The 25000-nt window shown below is 39.6% G+C and overlaps 1 protein-coding gene and 1 long non-coding RNA gene across 2 annotated transcripts in view; one reads left to right on the top strand and one right to left on the bottom strand.

The window, feature by feature from the left end:
• Positions 1-25000, bottom strand: part of LOC137640062 (carbohydrate sulfotransferase 11-like) — a 317805-nt gene that overhangs the window by 198274 nt on the left and 94531 nt on the right. The gene's annotated exons all lie outside the window — the stretch shown is intronic.
• On the top strand, positions 18999-19283 carry LOC137639135 (uncharacterized). Its single transcript, XR_011044236.1, has 2 exons — positions 18999-19056; positions 19168-19283. It is a non-coding gene; the product is annotated as an uncharacterized lncRNA (long non-coding RNA).

The raw sequence follows: 25000 nt of genomic DNA, 5'->3' as shown, positions 1-25000 counted from the left end.
GTTTTTGTGCTTTCTTCTCAGCTTTTATACTCTGTTTGGTTAACTTCAAATCCTTACTGATAATACAGAGATCTTCCTCCTGGTCCACACTTTCTATTTTATTACCCAGCAGTAAGTAATCTGATTTGGATACTAAACCTATGTGAGTGACTTTACATTTCCCACAGTTGAGGGGCATTTACCATTTTCTGGACCATTCTCCTAGTTTGATTAGATCCTATCTTAAGGCTTCTATGTCTTTTGAGTTCGCAGCATTTATGCCTAAATTAGTGTCGTCGGCAAATTTGGCTATTCTACTAGTGAATCCTAAATCTATGTTGTTAATGTAGATGAGAAATAACAATGGTCCAAAGACGGATCCTCGAAGTACCCCGCTTGTAACAGCTGCCCACTCTGAAGCTTCTCCATTGATTACAACTCTGTTTTCGGTTTGTCATCCAATCTTCGATCCATTCAGCTGGCTCGATATGATGCCTAGTGCTCTAATTTTGACCATTAATTTTTTTATGAGGAACTTTGTCTCAAGCCTTTTGAAAGTCTAGGTATATGATGTATATTTCCCTGCTTTTGTCCTAAATGCTAAACATATGGAAAAATTCCAAAAGATTTGTCACACATGAGCTCTTTTGTCTAAAAGAAGGTTGGCTGTCTATCAGAACATTGTTTTTCTCTACAAGTTCTACTATTGAATCTACTATAATATTCAAAAATTTTGCAAGGCACTGAAGTTAGACCCACAGGTCTGTAGTTGCCAGATTCTTCTCTTGGTCCCTTCTTGTAGATTGGAGGAACCTTGCCTAGTCTCCATCCTTGTGGTGCCTTTCTTTCGTTGGCTGTCTTTCGGAACATTTTGTAAAGGTGTGGGGTTATCTCTTCTTCTAGTTCTATAATCTTCTTCATTGATCTTATCCTTTCTAACAAGTTTATCTACTTATCGGCTTAATTTCTTGTGTTCGGAAATTTCATGAAATTGGAGGCTTTGGATCCATTGATTTATGTTTCCTGTCTCTTCTTTCTATTGCATTGGCTATTTCTCTGTTGAACCACTTAGGTTATGGAGTTCCACTTGGTAAAATTTTCCTATGCGGTATACATTTAGCCTTTATTTTCTTTATATATTTTTACAAAGGAGTCCTATTGTGTATCTATAATCCCTGTTTCGTCGTATTTTAATTCTTGTAGTGTTCCTTCAGTTTTATCCAGTTACTCCGTCTGTAGTCAGGATTTTATTATAATTTTCCTTCCTTTTAAATGAGGAGTATTTGCCTGAAATCCATCTATTTTGGGGTCATATTTGCCAATATTTTAGCCTACTGAAACACTGGATACCATATTTCTTCTATTGATAGCACAATACCTAGCATGCTGTTTCCTTTGTTGGTTTATCGACCCACTTATGGAGGAATTCATTGCTGACAAAATCTAGTAGCCTACTTCTTTTCCAAGTAGTCTATACAGCTATTCGTCCTGTTCTTGTGTTTGATGTGGTGATCTGTATATTACTAGTATGGACATGTTTTTTTCTAGGGTGTTAATATTTGCACCTGTCACTTCACATTCGGTTTCTAATTTAATTTCTATTGGGTTTAAGTGATCTTTGACACAGAGCATTACCCCTCCACTTTTTTTGATAAGGCGATCCTTCTTGAAAAGCTTGAAACCTGGAATTTCGTATTCTCCAATAAAATCCTTTGTTTTTTCTTGAATCCAGGTCTTGGTAATGCCTACGACATCAGTTCCTCACTAGCTATTATTGGCCAGAAGTTTTCCATTTTGCTTCTGACTGAGCATTGAATTGTGCCACTCTGAGAAAATATTCTATCTTTTTTCTCTTCCACAGTGACTTTCCTAATTTCCCGGATTTATTAGAATTTTAGTTCTACTTTTATATGCATTATCCAAGTTTTCGGCCAAAATTTTCTGTTTGTTGTTGGAGGATTTTCTGGTCTAGATTGTTCTTGGTCTACTGTGTTTAAGTAATTGTACAGTCTGAGATTAAGATGGCTTCTGTATACTCCCTTGCTTCTTCACTAAAGTGTATTCCGTCTCTCTTGTATAATTTTCTCTTGTCGTAGAAAGTGTCCCAAAGCCCTATAAATTTAACATTCTTTTTTTCTGGCATGTGGACATATGCCTTTCGCTTATACCTATGGCTTTACTGAGATGAAATGGTTGACATCGATTCTTGGGAGAATACCTATAACTATAGTATTATTGTTCTTCTTTCTAGCCGTTTCAACAGTTTTTTCTAGGTGTTTAACCAAAGGATGTTTGGCCAGCAGTATCCTTCATTAGGAAAAGGTAATTTCGAGTTGGCTGAACAATAGTAGTGGTCTTCTTGTTCTCTGTTGTAGTTTCACTAACTACAACTTCTATCTTCTGTGTGTTGGCACCTGGATAGGACCCGACCTTTCTCCTCTTTTTGAGGTCAAAGTGCTTCCCTTGTTCCTTTACCATAGAGTCTCCAATTAACAACGTCTTGTCTTCATCTTCTTCTGCTAGGGGGTGAATCTAATTTTGGTGGTAGTTACATTTCTAGGCTGTTGTTTAGTCTTCTTAGCTCTAGCTACTCTTCCTCTAGTGGGTCTCCTGAACTCTCTGCTTTTGTTGGTTATTTCCTCTCTGGGTTCTGTCCTTTATTTTACCTTATTTTGTATTTTTGGGATACTAATCCCATTTTCTACATCATCATCTAAGACGTCCTTGTTTCTTATTTCTAACTGTTGGAACTTGGACATGATCTCTGTCAATTGTTTTCTTAGTTGTTGGTTTTCATTTTTCAATTTTTCTATTTCCTGTTCCTGCAGATAGAACAGGCACACACTATTACAGTGAAGGCTTGCAGCGCACCCTTCTTCTCCTTTTTTATTTCTCTGTGATATTGTCTAATGAGTAAATGTGAAAATCTCGGCTAATAACTTCTACAATTATTAGCTCTATGACATCTAGTGTAAAAAAAAAAAACAGGGGGGGGGGGTTTGCTGATAATTACCCACCTGGTGCTGCATCCGCTTAATCCTGGGTTACTTTTCATCTTTTCTGTTCCTAACCTGCCATAAGTGCTCCCAAACCAACAGTTAAGTCTCCTTAACATTGGGCTGTCCCTAACGTGCCGCAGCTCCCAACTGAGCAGCACAAGCCAGAAGCCTGTTTTCTCGCCAGGATTAGTAGCAGAAGGTTAGCGATTACTGGTATTTCGAGACATCCAAGAACAGCCAGATTCCTAGGTACTACCGAGTATTACCAAGATGTAGGTCTCAGGTTAAGGTAAAGAACATATCTTTGCTATATCATGATAAATTTTGATCTAACTTGCATGAAAATGTCAAAATGTGTATAATTCAATTACCAATTTTACTGGGTTTTTTAATTGGCCCGAACTCCAACAAGGAACAAAAGCAATGTCAACCTCATGAGCAGTTGACCTTATTTCACTAGGGGTCAATTCATTGTCTTCTCTTCGTTCCCTTGCTTCGTTTGCAATCTCTAAGGACCCATTCTATTATTCTAAATGTTCATCTATTTGATTCTATTACCTGTCATTCTTTTATATGTCTTGCCCATGAACATTTATATTTCCTACTTGTTCTTAGAATTTTATCTACTTTAGTTTGCTCCCGTATCCATGTTGCTCTTTTTCTGTCTCTTAGTGTTATTCCCATTATTATATCTTCCATAGCTCCTTGAGTTGTAACTAGATTATGTTCTAAGGTTTTAGTAAGGCTCCAAGTTTCTGATGAATAAGTTATTAATAGTAGGACCATCTGATCAAATACTTTCATCTTTTTTGGAAGTATTTAATCAGATAGTTCTACCAGCTTTCAGAATCACTTACCAATGCAGATTTGTGACGGGGCGGGGGATTCGTCTGATTATTTCAGCAAACCAGCCTAGCATGGCTGGTTATGACATATATAGCTTTGCTAATCACGGAGATATGCAAACACATTAACCACGTTAAGGTATCCTAACTCATAAAGGATATATACATATGTATAATATATATATATATATATATATATATATATATATATATATATATATATATGTAAATATATATATATATATATATATATATATATATATATATATATATATATATATATATAATGTATATACTTTATATCTATGTGTAATTTTTAATTTGTGCCATATGTCAACATACTATGGTGGAACACCGTAATTCACAGCCAAGTTGTATCCTGAGGAAACCCTGCAGTTGCAATGTGGAATAAAAGTTAAGAGTTTGGACACCAATAAGTAAGGAAATTGATCTGAACATTATATATATATATATATATATATATGTATATATATATATATATATATATATATATATATATATATATATGTATATATATATATATATATATATATATATATATATATATATCTTTATACTATTATGACTAGCGAATAACGTAAATTCCCGAGCTCCCAATCTCACCTACTTTATATCACATAATTTGATACACAATAAAAATATACCTCCAAGATCTGAGAATAACACACAAATCCCACACAATATTATATATGAACACTGAATATCTAAAAGGTCTCTTTACTTTACACTCCAAACAAAACTGGATGATTACTCTACTTTTAACGGGAACTATTTTTAAATCAACCTCTTTCTTCAGTTCTTAGGGGATACGAGCATAGCACTGAGAAAAATATTGGTGATGGAAATCAATACATACTTTACAAAAATAAATGTATTCTATAAAAATTAACAAATTAGAAAAAAAATTACCACCAAAAATATATCACTCTAAATATTAAATCTGAACTAAACCTTAGACTGAGACAAAATGACACTCAATAAAAAATTACACAATCACTTGTTTCACTTCACTAGAAATTGATTTATGACATATGTAATTTTGACAATTAATGAAAAAAAGTTGACACTTTAACACTAGAAAATAAATCAAATTTACACTTACATATACTTGACTGTTACTCTTATGTCCTTTGGCTCACACAAGGTTACCAAACGGTTAAGAAAAATTAAAGTCTTCACTATTTCAACTAATCTCACAGGCCAGTTACAAAATTTATACTTAAAATGTACTTACATTAACACACTACACTTTTACCTTAGGCACACAATATCATCACCAATGTTTGAACAATACTACAAACGGTATATGTTGGAGAGAAATCACTATTCACGTTTGAGAGGAATTATGTAGTGGCTGGATAAATGCTGAAGAGGACTGTCGCACGATGGCTCTTCTGAGGGTTAGGCTGGATCTCTCTGTCTCCTAAGCATTACTAAGTCCTTACATATCTTAATTCACTCTAAAAATTTCAAGTAAATCATTCTCGTAGCATGGGGGCATGGCTCTAGCGGAGTAAGGTTGCCAACTTAGTAATTTTAAAAAGGGGTACTAACGTTTCTTGCGAGGCAACTCTCTCTCTCAGCTAACTCCACCCACATCCTCTCACAACATTAAAAAAAAAAGAATACACTTTAGTCTAGAATTTTCAGGCCTCTTTCAACCACGTGGAAACATGATGCAATCCCTAGCGTGTGTGTCATAGAGCATACCTTTTAACAAGATTACATAAGACTTCACAACATAGCTACGTATAATGAAAATTTAATTCTTTAAAATAATGAAAATTTACATATACGGAACTGAATGAAAATACAACTAAAGGAATGACGAAAGTTATGTAATTTACATGCTTTATTTAACCCTACGTGCTTAATCCAACGTGAGTGGAGCTCACCTTACAAATTAAATATGTGAATAAAATATTCTACAGTCATGAAGACCAGCTTCGTAAGATAGCTCCCCTCAAAAAGATTATTTATCCCGGGCCTGAATCAGGGGCCTGAAACCACCGATTCAGCGCGAGATGATTAATCGTTATCTTTACCCAATATATGCTTTACATTATTACAATATGGTACAATATGGTTATAAACATAACGACCACCTTTTAATAAAAATATTGTGATCTGAAAAAACCCTAATTTATTCATTCTGTGGCTTATTCACATAAAATTCAAACTTCCTTATCACTGTGATTAGCGATAGCAGTTCCTTTTCAACTATCGAGTAGGCTTGATAATGCTTCTTCATCTTCAATGACATAAAACATACGGGGTGAAGAATTCTTTCCTTGCCTTCTTGCAATAGGACAGCTCCAATCCCATTGTTCGACGCATCCACTTGGATAAGGAATTTCTTGTTGAAATCTGGTGCTTGCAGTATCGGTTTCGAAGTTAATATGGCCTTTATCCTGTTGAAGGATTTCTGGCACTTGCTGGTCCATACAAACTTTTTCTTGGGGTTAGTTAAATCTGTCAAGCGAGCGACTACAGCTGAAAAATTTGGGCATATCCGTCTGTAGAATCCTGCCCTCCCTAAAAATCATTGCAATTGCTTCCTCGTTGAGGGGGTGAAGTTTTCCTTATTCCTTCATCGTTAGCAGCTACTGGGGCGATTTGCCCTCTTCCGACTTCAAATACTAAGTACCGAACTGTTGCCTTTCCAAATTTTGCTCTTCTCCAGGTTAATCATCAGATGTTCTCCTCACAGCTTTTGAAACAAATTCTCCAGGATTCGGAGATGTTCTTCCCAGGTCAATGAATATATTACAATATCATTGAGGTATACGCCTACTTCAATTGATCCTAGAAGGTTATCCATCACTCATTGAAACATAGTAAGTGCATTCATTAGACCAACTGGCATGACTGTGTGTTGATACAACCCATACGGGGTTATAAAAGCTGATAATAATTTTACGTTGTCGTCCAAAGGATTTGATAATAGCCTTTTAACAAATCGATCTCAGATCCGAACCTCGCTTGTCCAATGTTGTCGAGTAGTTGGTCTACAAGTGGCAATAGATAATTGTCGGCCACACTGATTGAATTCTTTCGATAGTCCGTAAACATCTTGAGAGGTCCATCGTCTTTTTTATTTTTTTTAAGAGCAAGCATGGAGAACTGTAAGAGCTAAAGCTTTGTTCAGCTAATTCGTTTTGTAACAAATAGTCCACTTCTTTTCTCATGACTTCTTGGTGATATGGCAACAGTTCATAAGCCCATTGTTTGAATGGTCTTTCCGTGGTCTTGAGGTGTATCTCATGTCTCGTCAAGTTGGTTCATTTCGGGACGTCTGAGACAATTTCAGGGAAACTTTAATCAATCGGCTAAATTCCTCATGCTGCTTCTTGTTGAAATGAAGGACGAATTATTCACTTTGCTTACAGCCCTTACCTCATATCCGTCATCATCTTCCGTGGATGGAATGGTCTGTGCCATACACGCCTGTGAAGCTTCGGTCTCGTTTTCGTTTAAGTATGGCTGCAATAAGTTAACGTGTACCTTTCTTTGGCTTTTGCTTCTTCCTAGGGTTTCGTTAACGTAGATCTGGTCACTGATCTATAAAATCCGGAATGGTCCTTGGAACTTGTTGGTGAGAGGGAATCTCCTTATCAGTAAGAAAACTAACACCTGCTGTCCTACAACAAACTGTCTGTCCATACTTTTTATATCAAACCTTTTCTTCATTTTCCTTGGATTGTTTTCATGATTTCGAGGGAAAATTTCCTATCTCTCCGATCCTTTTCCTCAAATTCTAGACATGTTTTCCATCCGTTTCCTCTCGATCTTTCCATTTTTCTGCCAGCATTTAGATCGATCCTCTTACTTCTCGTCCGAACACCATTTCATTCGGGCTACATCCTATGCTTTCTTGATAAGCATTGCGTACCTCAAATAACATTAACTGTAGTCCGATGTCCCATTCATTTCGTGTTTCGTTGCAGTTCTTGGTTAACATACTCTTTAGTAGTTGATGAAATCTCTCTAATGCACCTTGGGTCTCCAAGTGATAAGCAGTAGACAGTTGTTGTTTCACATGCAACAGTTTCATCACATCCTGAAACAATTTTGACGTGAAATTTATTCCTCGGATGCTCTGAACAATTTCCAGAATACCAAATTTAGTAAAAAAAGTCTAACAAGTTGGCGATTATTTTGGCAATGATGTTCCTGATGGGTATGGTTTCTGGGTATCCTGTCATTGGACACATCAAAGTTAACATACTCGTGGCCTTTCTTCGATCCCTGTAATGGTCCCGCAATGTTAATCATTACCTTGCTGAAGGGTTCTCCTCGTACTTCTATCGGGTGTTAGGGAGCCTTCTTGATGTACTCGTTATGCTTTCCAGCCATCTGACAAACGTGACATGCACGGCAAAACTGGCTCATATCCATATGCATGCCAAGAAAGAAAAAGTGTCTCATAATCCTCTCCGTCATCTTTCTTATTCCCATGTGTCCTGTCTCATGCGCTACGGCGATCATCTGTCTTCTCGGCGGTACAGGAATCAATATCTGATGGTATATGCCCAATCGGCATTCCCAGGGATATCGGCGGGTCTATGCTTCCTCATAAGCAACCCATCCTCGAGGAAATAACAGGTTGGAGACTGCTGCACCTCCGTCTCATTCACCACATGCTTCAATAATTCTGTTAACGTTGCATCCTTCCGTTGCAATCCTATCAGCCTTTTCCGACTCACTTGTCATACTTCCAACGCTGAGTTTTCTATTTCTTCAGAGTCATTCGCTTCCTTGTCTTTGTGACGAGCCGAGAGAAGGTTGTGACTCAAAGGTGGATTGAAAGCAACTGAGTAAACTTTATGACAGAACACTCTTTTATATATAGATAAACTCCAGGCAAAAAGGTCATACAAAATATAACAGGCAATTACATGTTCAACCGAAAAGTTTACCCGTTAACAGTCAACGGTGAGAAAAACAGACATGTTATTTCAGGTTCTTATCGGGAGAGCGAAGATACAAGCACAATACATTACAAAAAATGAAATGTCGTTACTATGTACAATCGTGTGACACACGGTTGGTACATGGCTCCCCCCGTAAAAATGACATACTGTACTATACAAGTTAAATAGGGCTCCCTGATCTAGAGAGGTGAACTGTAGGCGGGTCATCTGGCAGGAGATAATCAGGTTTTAGACGATCAATAAAGACCCAGTCTTCTTTGCCACGAATGTTTAGTAGGAATGGTCTCGGACTGCGTTGGATCACAAGGAAAGGGCCCGTGTAAGGGGGCGTTAGCGGTGGCTTGCTAGTGTCGTTGCGTAGGATGACGTGCATTGCAGAGCGCAAGTCTGACGGTTTGTGATGCTTCGCTGGGGGCTTGTAAGTCTGGCGGCATGGAGTAAATTTTCCCACGACGTGACGTATGCGCTGGAGATCGTCGGAGGAGGTTGTAGAAGGAAAAAAATTGGCAGGGACGACCAACGGGTCGCCATACACCATTTCAGCTGCCGACCCATCAAGGGCGTCTTTAGGAGTGGTCCTTAGTCCTAGGAGGACACAGGGAGGCTGAGTAAACCAGTTGGAATCCTTGCAGCAGGACATCAAAGCTACTTTGAGGGTGCGATGAAAACGTTCAACCATTCCATTGGCCGCGGGGTTGTAGGCAGTTGTCTGATGTAGGGTGATCTCCAGGAGATTCGCTAGTGATGTCCACAATTGAGAGGTGAAAGTGGTACCCCTGTCAGAAGTAATATGCTCAGGGATACCAAATCTTGCAACTCATCCTGAGAGTAAGGCAGATGTACATGAGGCGGACGTTGCAGTTTCCATAGGAATGGCTTCAGGCCAACGAGTGGAGCGGTCGATGACGGTAAACCGGTGACAATGTCCTTGTGATGTGGGTAGGGGGCCTACAACGTCGACGTGAATGTGGACGAAACGACGCTGAGGTTGAGGAAAGGTGCCCACTCCTGAATCCGTTTGTCGATGTACTTTGGAAGTTTGGCAAGAAGTACAGGCGCGGACCCAATCCTTAGCATCCTTAGAAATGCCGTGCCAAATGAACTTCGTCTTCAGCAGCTGAGCAGTAGAACGGCACGAGGGACGTGAATGGCCATGAATGAAATCAAACGCCTGTCGGCGCATGGGAGCAGGAATCCAAGGTCGCGGTCTACCAGTACTGACGTCACAGAGGAGGGTGGTGTTGCAGTCGTCGAGGGGGATGTTTTCCCAACGGAGGGATGTGCAGGATGTCCTACAAGCTTGATACTCTGGATCCTGTGGTTGGGTTTCAGCCAAGGCGTTGTAATCCAATACCAGTTGAACGGCAGTCAACGTGTTTCTTGACAGGGCATCGGCAACGGGATTCATTTTCCCAGGGACGTATTGAAGGATGCAATTGTATTCAGCCACGGCAGAGAGATGTCGGCGTTGACAGGCGGACCAGGCGTCAGACTGTCGAGTGAATCCGTACACCAGAGGCATGTGGTCTGTGCCAATGACGAAGGGCGTACCTTCTAAGAAATGGTGAAAGTGACGGACAGCCAAATGCACCGCCAGCAATTTGCGATCGAAGGTAGAATAACCCGACTCTGCCTTGGACAGATTTCTGCTGAAGAAGGCCAATGGGCGGGGCAAGCCGTTGACCACCCGCTCGAGTACTACACCAATAGCGACGTCGCTGGCATCGGTGGAGAGAAGGAGAGGGGCATGTGGGATAGGAAAAGTGAGAGCTGCAGCGGTTGATAGGGCCTTCTTTGCATTGCAGAAGGCCGCTTCTTGAAGGGGACCCCACTTCAGGTCCTTTGGCTTGCCCTTGAGGGAGGCATAGAGGGGAGCAAGAGTGGCAGCAATGGCTGGCAGAAAACAGTAATAATAGTTGATCATGCCCAAGAATTCCTGCAGAGCTTTGACGGTCGAGGGCGTGGGGAAGTTCTGAACGGCTGTACAAAAATAAATACAATTTATTTTTCGGTATAAATTTTTTTTTCTAATTTCTCACGCAGTTTTTTGTGGACTTGAGTAGGGTAATTTTTTGTTATATGTTCTGTGTGCATGACTGTTTTTTGTAAAATGTCTTTACAGGCTTTTTGGAATGTAATTTTAAATTAATTTGCATAATGGCCTTATCTGTTGTTGGGTGGTCTTAAGGACCAAGAAAAGCAATAATTCTCGGGAACTAATCTTTGTTTTGGTTTCCGAGCTAACGTGTGACACGACGGAGAAATGATCGTCGGTGAATTCTGCTACTTCAACGGAGAGTGTAGCTTAAGGGGTTCACTCTCGCTTTTCACTTTTGGACACCGTGGGTACTGGGCTGCTATGAAGAGCGCTAAACAGACGTGCTGAGTTGAAGACATTTATTATAAATGGATCCTGTCGACGTTTGTGCTTTGATTTCGAAAATGCCTCTTCGCTAAATACAGGCTCACTCTCTCTCTACCCATCTCTGGACTTTGCATCTTGCACGGAGCGCTTGATCGATATAAAATCCTTCACTTAAGCCATACATGCTTCGCCCTTTAGCTAAGGTAAGGCCATTAGTGTCTTTTAGTTGAGGTTTCAGAAGTCCTGACGTGACCTAAAATAACAATAAAATAACTCTGTAAGGACAAGTTACGTAAAACTTTTCATGCATTATGCATCCGTAATAGTTTTGTTACTTTATTTTTTCTCGTACAGTTCTGCGAGTGCTAGTGTTAAAGTTGGATTGTATCGATCAGTCTTAGCTCATTATACGGATGGTGTTGTTTTCCGCTGGTAGGTTATTAATTAGTTACTGATATTATATGTCGATATTATTTATTTGAGAATATTTGACATTGTTGGTCTACCTGTAATTAGTTCCCTTTCCTTCTTGTTCATTGTAGGTGTGGTAGGCTTACCTGGGTACAGCAACGACCGGTAATTGTAACCTGACCAATTTATCCTCGATTGGTAATTAAGAATTTTTATGTATTGCCCGTAGATTAAGCGATATAGTTTCATATTAACGTTTGTGCCTTCAGTGGTAATTTTTGTTTATAATGTAAATGTCTAAACTTACAGGTTATGATGCAGAGTCGATAGCCGATAACAGAAAGGTCATTGAAACTAAAGAGGATATTGTTAATTCAATAGGATTGTTCGTACTTTATACTTTTTTATTAAAATACTGAATTGAGTCTTGTATTTTATTTTTACCTCCATGTTTCACCACCTTAAAATATATATGTTGTGTTATCGATTTCGTTTTCTGTATATGGCACCCAACGTGGGGCACGTCAGGTGGTGTATGTGGAGGTTGGTCGTTAGCTCACTTAGTGCTCGGTAAAGTCGGAATGGGGGGAGGGGGAGAGACGTGTTTCGTTTTATTTTCCAATTTTTTCGGTACGGTTTATTTTAGAATTGAGATTTTTCCCTCGTTGAAGCATTATCCGCGGTGTCTAGGTTAACTATTTTATATATTTGCTTATTTAACTTTTTTGTCATTTTGGAAGTTGTTATTGTCTATTAAGCTCTTTTATTTGGAGGGTGGTGGTAAGTGTTAAGTTGCTATCGCATTTAAAAGACTAAGAATTTAATATTTTTTACATTTATTCCTTCACGATGTCTGATCTTAAAACATTAATCTCAAAATGCAAGGTAATCAGGAAGAAGGTTACATATATTTATAATCGTATAGAGTCCATTTCGACTCTCAGTGCTGGGCAAAAAATTTCTCAAAGAAGTGTACTGCTAAGTCATAAAAGACTACTTATTGATCTGAATGATGAAATATTTTCCCTTAGAATTTCGGATGTGGAGTTCAGTGAGGATGCTAGGGAGTCAGAGATTGCAACCTGTGTTGAATATTTTGATAGGATAGAATATTGTATTCCTCACCTAGAGGTGGCATCTGCACCTGGAACTGTTGAGGTTGCTAAAAGTCTTCTTAAACAGCCCACAGCTCCATTACCAAAGTTCAATAGTACGGATGGGGAGGATTTCATTAGGTTTATATCAGAGTTTGAAAGCACTACCCAATCATTTAGTTACCCAGACAGAGATTTGTTACTTCTTTTGAGACAGCAGGTAGAGGGAAGGGCTAAAGTTTTGTTGAATTCGTTGGAAGCTGACAAACAGACTTACAAGGACGCCAAAGACTTGCTTAAGTTAGCCTTTGCCTCGGAAGTAGTTCGTAAAACTTCTACTATAAAAACATTGACGAGTTTAAGATTGGGGGAATCTGATGACCCTTTTAAGTTTATTTCCATTTTAAGAACAGTTGTTGAGTCTGTGAAGACTCTTAAAATGACTCCTGATGATTTTATTCAATATTTCATGTGGAATGGACTTAATGACAAGTTTAAGAGGGAATTGGTTCAGATTACTACAAAGACTTATCCTTCTGTTCAGGAGATAATGGACAATTTCTTTATTGCCTGTGAGAGGTATGAGAATTGCTTGAAAAGTGAAGTTTCTTTACGTACTCTTCAATCTAGTGTTAGACAGAAAACTACTAGTTTAGCTATTAAGACATTGCCTGAGGTTAGGAGGTTTTATTGTACACTTTGTGTAGAAGGTGAAAATAATCATTCTATATTTAAATGCAAACGTTATGACACTCCAGAAGCAAAGCTTCAGCGTTTGAAAATACTGAAAGGATGTTTTCAATGTGGGAATCTTAACCATATGAGTAGGCAATGTAGATTTGAATTTCGTCAAAAGTCCGTGAAATGTTCGGGGCTTCATTTTCACTGTCTGTGCTCAAAGTCTTCTGAAGTTAAGCTTTCGCCCCCTGAAGGAAAGCATAAAGAAGGTACTCCAATACATTCGGGTAAAGCTGATGTTAAGAGGGAAGCTTCCATTAATGAAGTGAATAGTAGTATTGCAGTTCTTCCCAGTATTGTCAATAAGACAGTACTCCCTTCCTTTTCATTTACTGTCCCTGGAGTGGATGGTATTTTTAGAGGTCTTAAGGATAGCTGTTCTCAGAGTTCCTTTGTTACAGAGCGCTTGCTTAATAAGTGTAGTTTGCCTGTTCTTGAACCTAGTGTAAAATTAACTGTTAATGGGTTTAATGGTTCTAAAGAATATATAAGCAGACTTATTCAACTTCCTATGAAGTTCGGCAATTGTATTTCAAATGTTCCTGCACTAGCATTAATATAAAGTTAAATCTTCCAGGGTTAGGCAAGATAGTGGAATCGGTCGAGAATAAGGGATTCATATTGGCAGATAAGAAACTTTGTAAAGACAGTGACGGTATTGATAATGTTCAGGTTTTATTGGGATCTGATGCACATTACGCTTTAATGGGTAAAGATGTAGCCTTTGGTTGTAACCCCCCTTCAGTATACACTGAATCACAGCATGGTATTTTGCTAATGGGAAACCTTGAAAATTTGAGCAAAAATATTAAATTTTTGGGTCTGCCTAATATTTGTAATGAGAGGTTAGAAGTAATTAATCCACTACATTCAAGCCGGACTGATTTTTCCTCTTGCTCCCAAATTACTACCTGTTCTTTCTTATGTAAAATACAAATTGACCCTCTTTTGGATGATGAAGTGTGTGACCTACATTACAAGGAACTTGAGGTAGGCAGTAACATAGCAGTGTTAGATGATAAAGGTCAGATTGTAGAATCTAAATTGCTCAAGGCTACTGATGAAGTGCTTGAACACGAATGCCGCCGCTTTTTGAATCTGGACACCAATAATGCTGAAAGTATTATGTCAGAGACTAATCAGAAGTGGGTGAATTTTGCGTTGAGTAATTTTTCAAGGGAAAAGGATGGAAGACTTATAGTTCCCCTCTTGTGGAATAGCAAAATTGCACATAGGTTATCAACTAACGAAAATCTCTCAAGGTTGATACTAAAGGCAAATCTTAAGAAATTACGGAAAAAGGATGGGCATTTGCAGTTAGTTGATCAGGTAATTAGGGATCACTTAAAAGATGGAATAATTGAGAAGATTTCAGACTTAGATTCATTTAAGGCAGAGCATCCAAATTATTCATTTCTCCCACACATGGCTGTTTTTAGGCCTGAGAAAGAAACCACAAAGTGCCGTATTGTGTTTTTGTCTAATCTCAAAGAAACTGTCAAAGTTAAGTGTGGTTTCTCTCATAATCAGTGTATAGATTCAGGACCTAACCTTAACCAGAAGCTGTCTTCAGCCTTCTTACACTTGAGGTTTGATAAGTTGTTATTAACGTATGATCTTAAGAAAGCTTTTAACATGTTGTCCTTGAACAATAATGATCAAGCTAGGTTGCTGTTTTTTTGGTTCAAAAATGTACAGAAGAACGATTACTCTCTTGTAGCCTACAAAAATGTTAGACTTAGTTTTGGTCTTCGTTGTAGTCCATTTTTACTCATGCTAGCTCTGTATTATATACTAGTGCACCAATATGAACCAGACCCACAGCTGAGGAACCTTAGGTTATTGTTGTACTCTCTATTTTATATGGACAATGGAGCTGTTGGTTCTGCTGATTCCCAGTATTTGAAGTGGGCTTGTTCACAGTTGCCGTATATTTTCAACCCATATAAGTTTGAGATACAACAGTTAGTAACAAATGGTGTTACCCTTCAGGCTGAAATTGATGCAAAGTTTGAAACCAATACTCCGGTTGAGAATAGCCTTTTTGGTATTGTATGGAATAGGGCTGATGATGTAATTTATACTAAGGAAATCTCGCTAAACCCAGATGCTGATACAAAACGTAAGGTTTTGCAGACTATTGCCAGTAACTTTGATGTTTTTGGTTTTAATATTCCTGTCTTTAATAGAAGTAGACTTTATATGCATAGACTTCAGTGCTCAAAGGAGCTGGCTTGGGATCAAGTACTATCCCCCAGTCTCCAAAGGGAATGGAGGAACATTTGCAGGCAGGTGAATGGTTCCCAGCCGGTGAAAGTCCAGAGGTTCATTGGGCAAAGAAATGGAAAATTTAGACTGAAAGCATTCACAGATGCAAGTCGTGATTTTTATGGTACTGTGGTATACATTCAAGATATTGACTCGGGTGAGATTAGCTTTTTGCAGGCAAAGAACCGCTTGATAAATAAGTTGTTGAAAGGAAAGTCCGTTCCAGCACTGGAGTTGAATGCTATATCATTAGGGGTAGAAACCCTGATGGAGATTTATAGAGATCTGGCTGATCCTTCGTGTGTGAAGTCCATTGACATTGATGGCTTAGATTTGTACTGTGATTCCAGTTGTGCTTTGCAGTGGCTGCAAGCATCAGAATATACATACTCCAAAATGCAGAAGCATTCAGTATTTGTACAGAATAGGATAAGCAATATCAGGAAATTATGTGAAATTAAACCTGTCAGTTTTATCTTTATAGCTGGAAAAGACAATCCAGCAGACTGTGTCACCCGATGCCTTTCTCCTAGACTTGTCTCTAAATCATTCTTTATTTCAGGTCCTGAGGTGGTGCCTGGCAATGAGTTTCTTTATTTCACAGTTCCTAGCTCAAACACTAATACTCTTAGTATTTCTGTTGCTGAGCAGAGTGCGTTTCCAGGTGAACCTCTTCTTGAACATGAGAAATATTCTACTTTAGAAAAGCTTAAATTGATTTACAGGAGGGTAATGCTTTGTGTTGACCACTGGAAGAGGAAAGCGGGAGTTGAAGTAGAGAATTTGAATAATGTAAACTATTCTGCTTTAGCTTTAAGAAAATTAATTCTAGAAGATCAACAGAAACACTTTATGGAAATATTTTCTTACTTCAGACTCTCAAGTAAACCTTTGAAGATATACCTCCACTTGTGAGCCAACTTAATGTGTTCATAGATTCAGATGGCATTTTAAGAGTAAAATCAAAATTCAAGAAATGGTATGGACATAACAAACAGTTTCCTATATTGCTTTATCCCAAGAGTTATTTGACTAAACTAATTATAATGGATACACATGCCAAATTATTGCATGGTGGTTGCTATTCTGTCCTATCTGAGCTTCGTAAGTGCTTTTTCATTCCTAAACATTTTTCTATCATTAAGAATGCCATTAAACAATGTGTTTCATGCCACAGGTTTAACACAAGAAGTGTGAGATTGAACCAGAACACTTATCGAGAATTTCGTTCTAGTCCCCCTGCTGTTCCATTTTCTAATATTTTTGTTGATTGCATTGGACCATTTAATGTTAAACAGGGAGCTGAAAAGATGAAGGTATGGATTTTGTGTTTCACCTGCACTTGGTCAAGGGCTATTAATTTGAAGATCTGTCGAGATTTAAGTGTGAATGAGTATTTGAGAGCCTTTTCATTACATGTTTTGGAATATGGATTCCCGCAGCTTTGTGTTAGTGATCCAGGCTCGCAGTTGGTGGCAGGAGGTAACATAATCACTAGCTTCATCAATGATCCTGACACTAAATTGTATTTGGAGTCTAATGGCATTAAGCATGTAAAGTTTCAGCAATTCTTTAAAGGCCATAGTGAGCTAGGATCACTTGTAGAGTCTTGCGTAAAATTAGTGAAGAAACTTATTTTTTCAGCTATTAAAACTTGGGTACTTTCTTTGCCTGATTTTGAATATTTAGTGTGTAATGTTGTTCATTTAGCTAATAAGAGGCCAATAGCCTTTAAGGAATCTTTAAGGGAGACTGAGGCAGATTCTTGCCCAGAGCCCATAACTCCAGAAATGTTAGTCAAGGGGTATGAGCTGGTGTCGTTGAATTTAATTCCAGATTTACAAGAGGTACCTGATGATCCTGAGTGGAAGATGAGTAGCAGCCCTACAGAAGTAATAAAGGATGAGTATGAAAAACTTCGTAAGGTTAGGTATAATCTTCTAGAAGCTTACCAGAATGAGTTTTTAAGTACCCTGGTAGCTCAGGCTGTGGACCGCAAGGACAGATATAGACCAGTTTGTCACCAGAAGTTGGGCATTGGTGATATAGTCCTCATCAAAGAACCAAACACTAAAACCATTAATTTTCCATTGGGAATTGTGAAGGGTATAGAGGAGAATGATTTGGGGGAAACTACTGGGGCTATTATACTTAAAGGGAAGACTCGTGAGTTGATTAAAAGACATGTCACTACTTTAATCCCTTATCTTAAGGTAGTTCCAGATGCATCCTACAATTCAGATAATGACGACAAACAGAGCTCCCGTAAGTTGTCTATTAATGAGAGTTCACCCCAAAGGACTCTCAGGAAAGCTGCCATTAGGAGCAGAAATTTGACTAGACTTATGTTATAGTTATAAGGTATGATGCAAATTTCTAGTGGTGAGAAATTTGCATCCTGTGCCCTCCAGTGTACAAAAATAAATACAATTTATTTTTCTGTATAAATTTTTTTTTCTAATTTCTCACGCATTTTTTGTGGACTTGAGTAGGGTAATTTTTTGTTATATGTTCTGTGTGCATGACTGTTTTTTGTAAAATGTCTTTACAGGCTTTTTGGAATGTAATTTTAAATTAATTTGCATAATGGCCTTATCTGTTGTTGGGTGGTCTTAAGGACCAAGACAAGCAATAATTCTCGGGAACTAATCTTTGTTTTGGTTTCCGAGCTAACGTGTGACACGACGGAGAAATGATCGTCAGTGAATTCTGCTACTTCAACGGAGAGTGTAGCTTAAGGGGTTCACTCTCGCTTTTCACTTTTGGACACCGTGGGTACTGGGCTGCTATGAAGAGCGCTAAACAGACGTGCTGAGTTGAAGACATTTATTATAAATGGATCCTGTCGACGTTTGTGCTTTGATTTCGAAAATGCCTCTTCGCTAAATACAGGCTCACTCTCTCTCTCCCCATCTCTGGACTTTGCATCTTGCACGGAGCGCTTGATCGATATAAAATCCTTCACTTAAGCCATACATGCTTCGCCCTTTAGCTAAGGTAAGGCCATTAGTGTCTTTTAGTTGAGGTTTCAGAAGTCCTGACGTGACCTAAAATAACAATAAAATAACTCTGTAAGGACAAGTTACGTAAAACTTTTCATGCATTATGCATCCGTAATAGTTTTGTTACTTTATTTTTTCTCGTACAGTTCTGCGAGTGCTAGTGTTAAGTTGGATTGTATCGATCAGTCTTAGCCCATTATACGGATGGTGTTGTTTTCCGCTGGTAGGTTATTAATTAGTTACTGATATTATATGTCGATATTATTTATTTGAGAATATTTGACATTGTTGGTCTACCTGTAATTAGTTCCCTTTCCTTCTTGTTCATTGTAGGTGAGGTAGGCTTACCTGGGTACAGTAACGACCGGTAATTGTAACCTGACCAATTTATCCTCGATTGGTAATTAAGAATTTTTATGTATTGCCCGTAGATTAAGCGATATAGTTTCATATTAACGTTTGTGCCTTCAGTGGTAATTTTTGTTTATAATGTAACTGTCTAAACTTACAGGTTATGATGCAGAGTCGATAGCCGATAACAGAAAGGTCATTGAAACTAAAGAGGATATTGTTAATTCAATAGGATTGTTCGTACTTTATACTTTTTTATTAAAATACTGAATTGAGTCTTGTATTTTATTTTTACCTCCATGTTTCACCACCTTAAAATATATATGTTGTGTTATCGATTTCGTTTTCTGTATAACGGCTGCTACCTTCTCAGGGAGGGGATGGACTCCTTCAGGAGTGATGCGGTGCCCTAAGAACAACACTTCCTTGGCGCCAAAGGTACACTTGTCGTACCGGATTACAAGGCCGTTTTGTTGCAGGCGGTCAAGCACGATGCGCAGGTGACGGAGGTGTTCCTCTTTTGAAGAAGAGAACACAAGTATGTCGTCCACATAACATACACAGAAGGGGAGGTCCCCTAAGATGCAATCCATGAGACGTTAAAAAGTGACCTCAGCATTACGAAGGCCAAAACAGGAGTAATTGAAGGTGTATGTACCAAACGGAGTGGTGATGGCGGTCTTGGGGATGTCTTCTGGGTTCATAGGCACCTGATAATACCCCTTCAGGAGGTCGAGCATGGAGAAACCTTCGCTTTGTGTAGGTAGGAGGTCATGTTGGCAATGTTTGGGAGGGGGTAGTGATCGAGTTCTGTTTGCATGTTCAGGAGCCTGTAATCCCCGCACGGACGGAGGGAGCCGTCTTTCTTCAGAACAATGTGTAAGGGTGACGACCATGGGCTGGAGGCCTTTTGGCAAAGGCCCATTTATTCCATTTCGGCGGACGTATGTTTGGCGGCTGCCAATCGTTCCGGTGCCAGACGTCTGAAATTTGCGAAGACTGGGGGTTCCGTTGTCTTGATATGGTGATAAATACCGTACTTGGCAGGAGCCATGGGCGTTTGGCGAAGTTCTGGACGGAAAACTTCTGGGTATGACGTGAGGAGGTGGGCGTAGGCATCCGTGGGTGCGCTGATGTGGAGAGCGAGGTTGGAGATGGCGGGTTGAAGAGGTGTCGACAAGTACGAGTCTGCGTTGACCAATCGTCGGTGGGCGACATCGACCAGAAGGTGGAAAAGAGAGAGGAAATCCGCACCGAGGATTGGCAATGTGACGTCAGCAACGAGAAACTTCCAATTAAATTTACCGTTTCCAAACTATAATGTGAGGTTCTCGTAACCGTAGGTGGGTATCGCAGATCCGTTGGCAGCTACCAGGCAGAAGTCGGCAGACTTAGACAGACTATGTCGTGTCCTGAAGAGTTCTCTTGGCAAAAGAGAACGACAGGCAGCCGTGTCTACCAAAACTTGCCCGCCCGTTCCTGCATCATGTAAAAAGAAAAGATTAGAAACACGGGAGGCCACCGCCACGAGCGATGGCCTACTTACACGTTTTTTGGCCACTGACAATCCTTGGCACATTTCTTCGCGGCTGCCCCGAATCTGTTGTGGTAGTAGCAAAACTGTGGCCGATGGGAGGCAGTAAGTGGCTGTAGAAGTCGTTGGTTGGGGCACGAGCAAGTAGTGGGTGGTGGGTGGCTTTGTCGCCTCTTAGGCACGTCACGGGGTAGGCGTGTAGGTCCTACCGCATTCACGTCAGCCTCGGTTGATGTTGAATAGGCGTCCTCTTTGTCAGGAGTGGAGGTGTTGATGGAGGTCTTGAAGGTCGTGAAGTGGCTGTCCATAAGGGCGTAGGCTTTGGTCATCAAGTCCTTTATGGGTAAACTATCGACATCGGGTATGGTAGCGCGTACAGGTTCAGGTAAACGACGTATCCAAAGGGCACGAAGTAGGTTCACCTCACGGGAAGAGCCGTCTACGGCAGGTTGCAGGCGAGCAATACTGGTCATTTCCCTGAGGGCGAGCGAAGCCCTTTGGTCCCCCAACGGTTGCTGAGAGAGCTGAAAAAGCTTTGCCATACGGGTGGCTGGCGATGGTGAGTACTGCTGCAGAAGGTGATGTTTTGAGGGCGTCATACGCTATTGGTGGGTCTCCTTGTTCACAAAACCAGTTGGATATTTCCGGGAAGGTGTCCTCGGGTATCGCAGCAAGAACATAATCTGCTTTGGTGGTTGAGCGAGTCACGCCCTTGATGCGAAACTGGACTTCTGCGCGCTGAAACCAAGCAAACATCTCCTAGCTGGCGAACGATGAAAGTTTCAATGGGGCAGCACCAATTTCCGAGGAGTATCAATGACGGAGGGGCGAGGGGGGGGGTGTTGGAAGGCGGGAGGAGTGAGTCGAATTCCGGTGTCACCAATGTGACGGGCCGAGAGAAGGTTGTGACTCAAAGGCGGAATGAAAGCAACTGAGTAAACTTTATTACAGAACACTCATTTATATATAGATAAACTCCAGGCAAAAAGGGCATACAAAACCTAACAGGCAATTTCATGTTCAACCAAAAGCTCACTGGTTAACAGACAACGGTGAGAAAAACAGACTTGTTATTTCAGGTTCTTATCAGTGCGAGGGGTGAGCGAAGATACAAGCATAATACATACAAAAAATGAAATATCGTTACTATGTACGATCGTGTGACACACAGTTGGTACATCTCCCTCTTCATTTGTCTGTCGTCCCTCTACTCTAGGGCTGTCTCGGGAGCTCTCCTCTTACATACAATCATGGGAAAACTTTTCTTCCATAAACAAATCTTCCAAGTTCATTATTCTTTCAGTTTCTCTGTCTTCTTCTGCAGCCACTTTCGTCATCATACTACTAGTCGTCACACAACTAGGATACAGAAACAGGTAGTCCTTCTCGAGTTTAGTCGTGGGACTATACTTCAGTGGTTTCTACGTTACAACGGCACTCCACCAACCTCATTTTCCAGTAGGACTTCTCCTTCGACAGCCAATGAATCCTTTCCCGGAAAATCAAAATAACCTCTCACCAACTCGCATGACAGTTTCACACGGCAAATAGGAGTAACTTCCTTACCTCCTATTCCCTTCAAAATGACAGAATCTCCTGTCAGAGACTGTTCCACCAACAGGTGTACACCTTGTGTCACTACATTATGGTTACAACTCCTGTTGCACAATATCTTGACGGGGATCTGCTCGCTCCCATCCAGAGTGGCTAACATACCTTCATAAATATATGGTTCAAAATCATCCACGCTGTTTGGACTTGTCCTGCTCGTCATGTAAACTTTAGCTGGTTTATTTTCCTCTTCGACTTTTCCCGTTTGATTTTTTGTCTTCATATTCCGTGGAGTTGAATTACCCTTAACCACTTGGCCGACTGCTTTCGGTTGGTTCGACCAACATTCCTTACTGATATGACCTTTTTTTCTATCCTTATAACAGACAATATTAATCTTCTGCACGTCTTTCACAACACCTCGAAAAGGACGATTTGATGATTGTTGTTGTGGCACTGTCACATTCTACATATTCTGCTTCGGAATAGTACCAGTGGTACTTCTGTCGTAACTATTGAACTTGTTCCCATGGTTATTACTGAACTGGTTTTCATGGTTCGGTGAATACTTGACACTTGGTCAGAACGACGGTTGAAACTTCGTACCCGAGGAGGGTTTACGACTGATAATATTATGATCGTCACTCAGCAAAGCGGCTATATCAAGTTTCTTCACCTCTCTCTCTCTCAAGTACGTTCGAATATGTTCAGGAACTCCTCGTAAATATTGGTCCAGCACACTCAGTTCATTTAAATCAGCCATTTCTCTCACTTTGGCAGCCTCTATCCATCTCTTAAAACATCATCGTACCTTATAAGCGTAATCCAGGAACTTCATTTTCTCGTCCTTCTGGAAATTTCGGAATCTTTCATCATAGTATTCAGGGATCATCTGATATACTTGCAGCACAATCCTCTTAACTTTTTGATACTCCTTCCTCTGGTCCTGAGACAAGGCAAGATATGCACTGCATTTTTTTCTGATAAGGAAACTCTGCAATAACACAAGAGCATTTATCTTCTGGCCTTTTATATCGTCGACGCAACCATTTTAAAATTATCAAATAACCCGTAGGGAGCTTCTGTGAATTTCGGGATCAACCTCTGTGCCTTAAAACATCAAACACGGGATCGTGCATAGCAGGGGTCACACCTGTCTGAGTTGACGACAACCTCACACAAGCATTCAACAGTTCCCATTCCCTAGCATGTTTTGCAAATTCTCCTGCTTCTTCACTCTCTTTTTCTTCCATTTCCCTCGCATGTCTTGCAATTTCTCTTCTTTCTTCTCTATCCCTGTCTTCATGTCTTGCTTCTATCTCTCTTTCTTCCCGTCTTGCAATTTCTCTTGCTTCCATTTCCCTCTCTCTTTCTTCCCGTATTTCAATTACTCTCTCTCTCTCTCTCTCTCTCTCTCTCTCTCTCTCTCTCTCTCTCTCTCTCTCTCTCTCTGTTCTGCCAACATCTTCAACTTCATCAAATTCTCTTCTGTTGGAATTCTTACTTACTTACTTTACTTTGATGGCTGCTTTTCCAGTCCCATACGGCAGGAGAATCCTACTCTCTAGTCTACAGGACCTCCGCTGTCGTTTTACCTTATTCGTTCAGAGTATTTATCGTTCCAGATCACGTATTGTTCATATACTGTTAAATCGTCACTGTTATATGATTTTTGAAATAAGAAAGTCTTCAGTTTCCTCTTGAAAGCCTTAATGTCTTCAATCATTCGAATGTTTCGTGGGAACTTATTAAATAGTCTGAGGGCCGCATATTTAAAGGCTCTAGAGCCTAAAGTAGACATATATCTAGGTTCCAACAGTTTGAAGCCATCTGTAACTATTATCGTGTCGACAGAATTTGTTGGCTGCGCAATAAGTAGCAATTCTCTTAAGTATTTTGGACGACCAGTTCTGATAACTTGGTGGGTTATTGTACATACAGTATTTTAAATTCAATTCTTGCTTTAATCGGCAGCCAGTGTAAATCGATTAGAACAGGGGTGATCCTTTCTCTAGGTGGGACACCTTTTATCAGTCTTGTTCCTCTGTTTATATTATGTTTTGTAATTTCTTAAGTTGCACTTTTGGTAAATTGTAATAGATAGAGTTGCGGTAATCAATCCTGGTAAATAACACAGTTTATCACAAGTTTCTTCACAGAATTTTCGTCCAAATATTTTTTATAAACGCAATATTTCTTAGATGATAACCAGCAGTTTTTATTACATTATTTATTTGGGCATTTAGAGACAGGTTACAGTCAAGAAATACACCTAAATCTCGAACTTTACTAGATATCGGCAACGAGTCATTATTTATGTTTATTTGAATATCACCCAAGTTTCTCACGCTGTTTCTCTTGCCCACCACCATGAATTCAGTTTTGTTCTCATTTAATTTTAGTTGTTTAAATGTCATCCATTCTCTAACACTATCAAGGATTCGGTTTCAGTAGTGTCATCTATATCATTTATGGAGATGTAAAATTGTGTCATCTGCAAATAGTTTGAACTTCACGCCATGCCTTTGTAGTATTTTCGATAGACCTATGGTATAGATGCAGAATAAGGTTGGGCCAAGTACACTTCCCTGGGGTACCCCTCTGTTTAAGGGTTCATAGGATGAATAAGAGTTTCCAATTTGTACACAGTAATTTCTACCAAATAATTAGTCTTTTAGGTATTCGAAGGCTTGATCCTCAATGCCGATGGACCGTAGATCATTTAGTAGTAGTTCATGCACAACTGTATCAAAAGCAGCACTGAAATCAAGCAGAATTAAGATACCACATTTATTTTCATCCATCATTTCTAGCATATCATTTACAACAGAGCAGATGGCTGTCTACGTAAAGTATAGTTTTCTGTAAGCAGATTGGTTGTCAGGCAGAGCTTCTATTACTTCAAAGT

This window comes from Palaemon carinicauda, chromosome 4 (genome assembly GCF_036898095.1).
Source record: "Palaemon carinicauda isolate YSFRI2023 chromosome 4, ASM3689809v2, whole genome shotgun sequence".
NCBI classification, from domain to species: domain Eukaryota; kingdom Metazoa; phylum Arthropoda; class Malacostraca; order Decapoda; family Palaemonidae; genus Palaemon; species Palaemon carinicauda.
This window is presented reverse-complemented; position numbering and strand designations above follow the sequence as displayed.